General features: G+C 35.2%; 1 protein-coding gene across 1 annotated transcript in view; it reads left to right on the forward strand.

Annotated features, from left to right (window-relative positions):
- Ndfip1 (Nedd4 family interacting protein 1) overlaps positions 1-2268 on the forward strand; it is a 29922-nt gene extending 27654 nt beyond the window's left edge. The window contains exon 8 of the mRNA XM_015498946.1: positions 1277-2268. The gene's annotated coding sequence lies outside the window, so the exon portion shown is untranslated. The remainder of the gene's footprint in view (positions 1-1276) is intronic.
- The last annotated feature ends 4389 nt before the right edge of the window (positions 2269-6657 follow it).

Genomic DNA, 6657 nt, shown 5'->3' on the forward strand with positions numbered 1-6657 from the left:
AGGGGCACTATTGACTTTATTCTGATAGCCTATATTTCTTTTTTTTTTTCCTTTGGGATTAGTTTATTTCACTTAGCATGATATTGTCCAGCTCCATCCACTTACAGGCAAATGCTATTATTTCATTCTTCTTTAAGACTGAGTAATATTCCATTGTGTGTATATACCAAGTTTTCTTTATCCATTCATCTATTGAAGGGTGTCTAGGCTGATTCCATAATTTATTTATTTATTTATTTATTTATTTTTTATTGTGGGTTGTTCAAAACATTACAAATTTCTCGACATATCATATTCCACACTTTGATTCAAGTGGGTTATGAACTCCCACCTTCACCCCATACACAGATTGCAGAATCACATCAGTTACACATCCATTGATTTACAAATTGCCATCCTAGTGTCTGTTGTGCTCCGCTGCCTTTCCCATCCTCCACCCTCCCCCCTCCCCACCTCTCCCCTCCCCTCCCCTCCTCTCTCTCTACCTCCTCCACTGTATAACCCTGAGGGTCTCCTTCTATTACCATGCAATTTCCCTTCTCTCTCCCTTTCCCTCCCACCTCTCATCCCTGTTAAATGTTAATCTTCTTCTCCTGCTCTTCGTCCCTACTCTGTTCTTAGTTACTCTCCTTATATCAAAGAAGACATTTGGATAGCCTATATTTCAATCATATATAACTTTCCTAAAATATTTCAGGATTACATATATTTATTATTTTCAGAGAAACCCCCAGAATACTTTGGCTTTTTATAAAATTTATTTTTAAAAAGTATTTATGGAAATTGTGAGTTTACAGTGTGTTTTTAAAATTTTGCCTTGGTCTGTTTAAATATAGCATGATATCATCAACATCCTCAATGGAAGTGAGATTGACAGAATTGTCTGGGTAAACAGTAGCTCAGGTGTGTTAGGAAGATTACTTGAGCATGTGAATTCTGTTCTAAGTTTTAGTCATTCCTGACAGGATTAAAGGTAGAATGAATTGTTACTTCATTCTGTTCTTTTGTTAGAACAGAAGAGAGAAACCCCTACCCTCAAAGGGTTTTAGAGAAAGCAGACCAGTTCTTTCTAGTTTTTGAGGCCTTGATAATGTTAAGGACTAAAAATTGAATGTTTATTGAATACCATGATGTCATTATATAGTAATCTGAAAACTATGTTAAAATGCACTTCTCGTGTCTCCAAACATCCTGCTTTCTTTTGTGACTACATCCTTCTCTCAGCCAAAATAACAAGCTAACTAGAGTTTCAATATTCAATATCCTTCTCTGGCAGATGTTTTCTGGCAAAGGCCTTCCTGCATTTATGAATTCTCTCTCAAGAAGCAAGAGAACACCTGCAGGAAGTGAATCAAGACGCAGAACACAGAGGAATAATCACCTGCTTTAAAAAATAAAGTACTGTTGAAAAGATCATTTCTCTCTATTTGTTCCTAGGTGTAAAATTTTAATAGTTAATGCAAAATTCTGTAATCATTGAATCATTAGTGGTTAATGTTTGAAAAAGCTCTTGCAATCAAGTCTGTGATGTATTAATAATGCCTTATGTATTGTTTGTAGTCATTTTAAATAGCATGGAGCCATGTCCCTTTAGTCAGTAGGGGGCAGTCTTGCTTTAGTCATCCTCCATCTCAAAGAAAATTTGGAATTAAAAGATTTTAGTGTAAGATATGTTTAAGGCTGGCTATTTTAAAGGGGTTTTCTCAAAAGTTAAATTTTTTGTTATGACTGCATTTCTGCACATAATCCATATTTGCTGTTAAAATTAATCTAGAAATTTATTGTACTGTGTGTGAACACCTGGAAGCAAAATTATAGTACAAAAATACATTTAAGGTGTGGTCAAAAAAGTATGTTCTTAATTGATAAATAAATATTAATTTTTATGGTCTGTATTTGAATTTTTGCAGTACCTTATTGTTATGTGGTGTGTACCTAAGGAATTCTAAAGGTATTGTCACTGTATAAAATAGAAAGTGTAAGAAGAAATGCAACTTAATTACTAAAATGTAATTCTTGACACTGTATAATTAGAGTCCCAGAGGATTAGGTACTAAGAGCAAAGAAAGAATTAGCTTGGAACTTTTGAGATGATCCCTAACATACTGTACTACTTGCTTTTACAATGTGTTAGCAGAAACTGATGCGTTATAAATGTAGAATGGTGTGCTTTCTGCCCAAGTGGTAATTCACCTTGGTTTGCTATATTAAAACTGTAAATACAACAGAACATTAATAAATGTCTCTTGTGTAGCACCTTTTACTGTAGATTAGTGTTTAATTTTTTTGGCTTGCATTTGTTGATTGCTAAAACAAATTTTTCTAATTTTAACAGACTCATTCTGTAAATATTAAAAAAAAAAACTGGTCATGGGTCAGTTTTCAGCACATGAAATCTCTTTCTTTCATATCCTACTCAGTATATTCCTAAAAATATATGTGAGCATTTTATGGACAAAAATGGGGAAAAGTTCTAGAGATCATACATAAATTATTCTGGAATTTCTAATTATGTTTCATTCTTTAGATGTACTCTTAGGTTACTTACTTTCAACCAGTGTTTTTTCTGCATGTTCCCTGTATTTGCTTCTTTTCTCAGTTGAACACAGCCTGTGTTTTAAATCCTGTGTTGCACTCAGTTAAGGCTAAAGCTTTCTCATTCCTCCTAGTCTCTATTCTTGTCTTAGTTGTATTAACATCAGCCATTTGAGTTTTGCATTTTCCACGTACTCAAATGAAATATTTAAGAGTCAAATTATTAACAAACCAACACTGGCACAGTAAAATAACTGTAAATTCATTCATCTGCCTCCCACGAACATCCAGAATCAGCATAGGAAGTCTATTAGGGGTGTCAGTATATAATGCACAGAAATGTAGGTTGTTATGCCAGCCAAACAGGAAGATCAAGGGTCTCCTGGACTGACATTTCAGTGATTATTTCAGTCAGTTTTATTGATAACTACAAGTATTAGTATGGTACATTCTTGTTTAAAAGTTATATTTTGCAATAGACAAGGGACTTTTATGAAAGCTGTGGATCTATTTTTAAATGTTTGAATCAGATTATACCAACATTAGAGTTTGAAACTTTTTATGGCCTATAATATTCTGAGTTCCAGAATAAAAAAATCTCTATCTGAATAACTGTGGACACACAAAACAGAACTATTCAAAATTATCTCGCAGAACAAAATAGAAGGGTCTTAAATCCCATTAACTCAAACACTGTAGACTGACTTTGTGTTTATTCTGTAGGTCCTTGCATCTTATTTGGTTTGGATAGTCAGTGAACTGAAATGCTTGTAATTCCTATTTGTACATATTTGGTGGTCCATAATACTTTGTCATATGTAAACCTGCAGTTTGACATACCTTGAAACACTTAGTCAAGGGGATGATTTTTTTTTATTCTTTTAAATATTGTTAAAATTTTATGTACCTTTGAGGTACATAAAAGTATTACCACATGTTATCTAAAGTCCTTGCTATTCAGGGTAAAAATATTTATGCTATACTGTTATTTTTTATTTTTCTCTCTCATTTTCTTTCTTCCATAGGGTTCTCCTCTGTCATATGTTTTGTGGTTGAGAACAGGGTTTTATTGTGTTATTCAGGCTGGCCTTGAATTCATGGGCTCAAGTGATCTTCCTCCTTCGAATGATCCCTGTGTCTCAACCTCCCAAGTAGCTGGGAGTACAGGTGTGTGCTACTGAGCCTGGCATGGTTCATTAGTAAGAATGACCCTTTGGGATGAAGGATGGGTCTTTATAATAAAGTTTTTTGGGGAAAAGATACAGAAGAACCACTGTTATTTGCTTAAAGTTTTGGAATAAACTGGCTCACCAGTGATGACGAAGGCCCTGTCTCTGGTTGCTATTTGAACCATGCATGTTTATGTTTAAAGGGTTCTCTGTAGTTTCTCTGTAGCCATTTTTTTTCTTTTTTCTTCAGAAAGCTCTAGATTGCTTTGTATGGAAACAAAAAGATTATTAAAATGTGCTTGTTAAATTATAAAAATAAATATATTTACTAATTTTGTTTAGAATTTTTCTAAATAAACAATTTTTTTTTTCGTTGTGGTACTGGAAATTGAACCCAGGGCCTTGTGCATGCTAGGCAAGTGTTACTGAGCTACAGCCTCAGTCAAGATATTTAGTTAATCAAAAGATAACATCCCTCTCTCCCTCCCTCCCTCTTTCTTGTTAAGACTAAGTATATGATTTGAGCTCTGCCTATCATGAGTCAGTAGTAGCACACATGAAGTTTCTTTTGGCCTTAACTGTTTTCTTACACTCAGCTTAGCTATAAATTGTTTATATTTACTGAGGGGAATAAGTCAAGAAATAACTATTGACATGGAGTGTCAGGGCCAGTGGAAGTGATAATTCAATTTTGAATGATTGCCTAAAATGACAAGATTCTGGGTGAGACTCAGCAAAAGTAGGCCCCCACAAATGGAGCCCTGGCCTCAGCTCTGGATCCACGTTTACATCCTCTCTTCCCACTTTCACACCATCCTTCTTGAGGATTGGCATAAGATTAAATAGAGACAAAATGAGAAAAACAGACATGATTTTTGTAAATATCAGTAATCACTTTTAAATTATGCTAAGATTAGATGTAGAACTGTACATTTATATAAAGTAGAAGAATATTGTTTATGACAAAATAATTCTGGTGTTTTTAACTGGTCCCTGTCTTTCAGCTACAAGATTTTCATTTTTCTGCTTTCTGAAGATGATTTGAGGAATGAAAAGGGATAATATTTCTAAAGATTATATTAAAAATTATTTTGTAGCTCAGTGATAAAGTGCTTGCCTGGCCATGTGTGAAGCCCTGAGTTTAATCCCCGGCACCAAAAAAAAAGCCAGAATGTAGAATTTTGTTTTGCATATTTTTAAGCCTAAATACTATTTATAGTCTGTAAGGTAGATAAGAGAGCATTTATTAAGCCAGTATTAAAGTATTTTTGTGGCTGATGGTATAGCTAGAGATAGAGTACTTGCCTAGCATGCATAAGGCTAGGGTTTAATTGCCAGCAAGCGCCCCCTGCTCCCCACCTAAAATTAAAAGTGCTCTTGGTTTAACTTTCTCTTTGGCATATACCTGTATACTTTTGCATAGGTATATAGTTGTTTGTACTCATGTAGATCACAAAAGGTGTTGTTAACATGTGGCCTCTGGAAGACATAAAGAAATATACTGGGAAGTCCCCAGGAGTAGAGTTAGGTTTAGGTTGAAAATAAAAAGTTTTCAGGAATAAAAAGGTAGTTACAGAAATCGATCTTATATAATTCCCATTCTTAAAAAATCCTTTTTTCTAGCCCATTTTATCGTATCACCTACAACTTTATGACCTATAGAAAGAACTGCTTTCATGTAAATTATATGAATGAAGAGCTGTCCTCCTGAGCCAGTTTCCCTGTCTATAAAATATGAAATATTCCCATTTAATGGTTTCCTTTGAGTCTTCTAAACATCAGTGTAGTAGGTCTGGGGAAAAGGCAGCATACAAGTATACACTATTACTCCCCAGTTGTCTAGAAAGGTTCAGATGTGTACACAGCCTAGAAAACAAGAAAATGGGGCAAGAACGTAAAAGAAATCTCAAATAGAGAAGGTGATTGCCTAACAAAGCATCATTACAAAAAGTAGAGTTGAGGATTCCTTGCCTCTGACTGAAACCCAGCCCAGGCCTCTGGAGTTCCTCCAGAATGCCAGCGAGCTGCCTCAGTCTCACCTTGCAGGGTGCGCATTCACGCCCTGACGAGGGCCACTTCCCCTCCCAGGCCAGCCACGTGAGCCAAGTAGAGAGGCTTGGAGCAGTTATTATGGTGACTGGCTTCAGTTACCCTTGATGAAACATCTCTTTTTATTTGGAGAACAGTCAGCAGTGCCTAAAATGTTCCTTAAGGTTTTAGAAAGAATTTTGCCATCTGCTTCCTGGTTTCACATCTTTATTTTGACAGAACATTTCCTAGTCTATATTTGCCAGACACTGTGTTTAGATGTCATTGTGGTCATTTGGGATGTTGCATTTTTCTCAGATTATCAGCATTGATGATTTTTACATATATGACTTATTTCTGGTTTATATTTTAACTGGGACTGCAGGTCAATTGAGCCACTAGGTAGAGCACAAACCTTTTATTACTAGCATAGTTTGGCCCTATGTGATTATTAGAAATTGTGAACACTGGTGTCCAGAAGAAGTAAAATTAGCAATCCATTTTTTCCCAGGTTTGAGTCAGTGCCTTTCAAGCCTAGATCTGTGTACCCATGGTCATATGCCTGACAAAAATAATATTTTCATTTTTTTGATTAGTCTCACATTTCATCTCTAGGGCTATATGTAAAAAATTGGGTTTAATCTGTACACAGGTCTCCAACCTATTTTTGGCCTTAGGCTCTTGTGATTGAGAAATTCCTAGATTTAGGTATTAAAAAAAATTTTTTTTAAAGGTATTGGAGATTGAACTCAGGGGCACTCTACTACCTTAGCTACATCCCCAGCTCTTTTTTATTTTATTTTGAGACAGGATTTTTCTAAGTTGCCCAGGCTGACCTCAAATGCATTAATGTTTTCTAATATCGGTGCCATTGAATTCTAAATGGTCATAGTTCCTGTAGCAGTTCCATAGTTATTCCAGATAA

Source organism: Marmota marmota, unplaced genomic scaffold, assembly GCF_001458135.2.
Source record: "Marmota marmota marmota unplaced genomic scaffold, marMar, whole genome shotgun sequence".
Taxonomy (NCBI): Eukaryota; Metazoa; Chordata; class Mammalia; order Rodentia; family Sciuridae; genus Marmota; species Marmota marmota.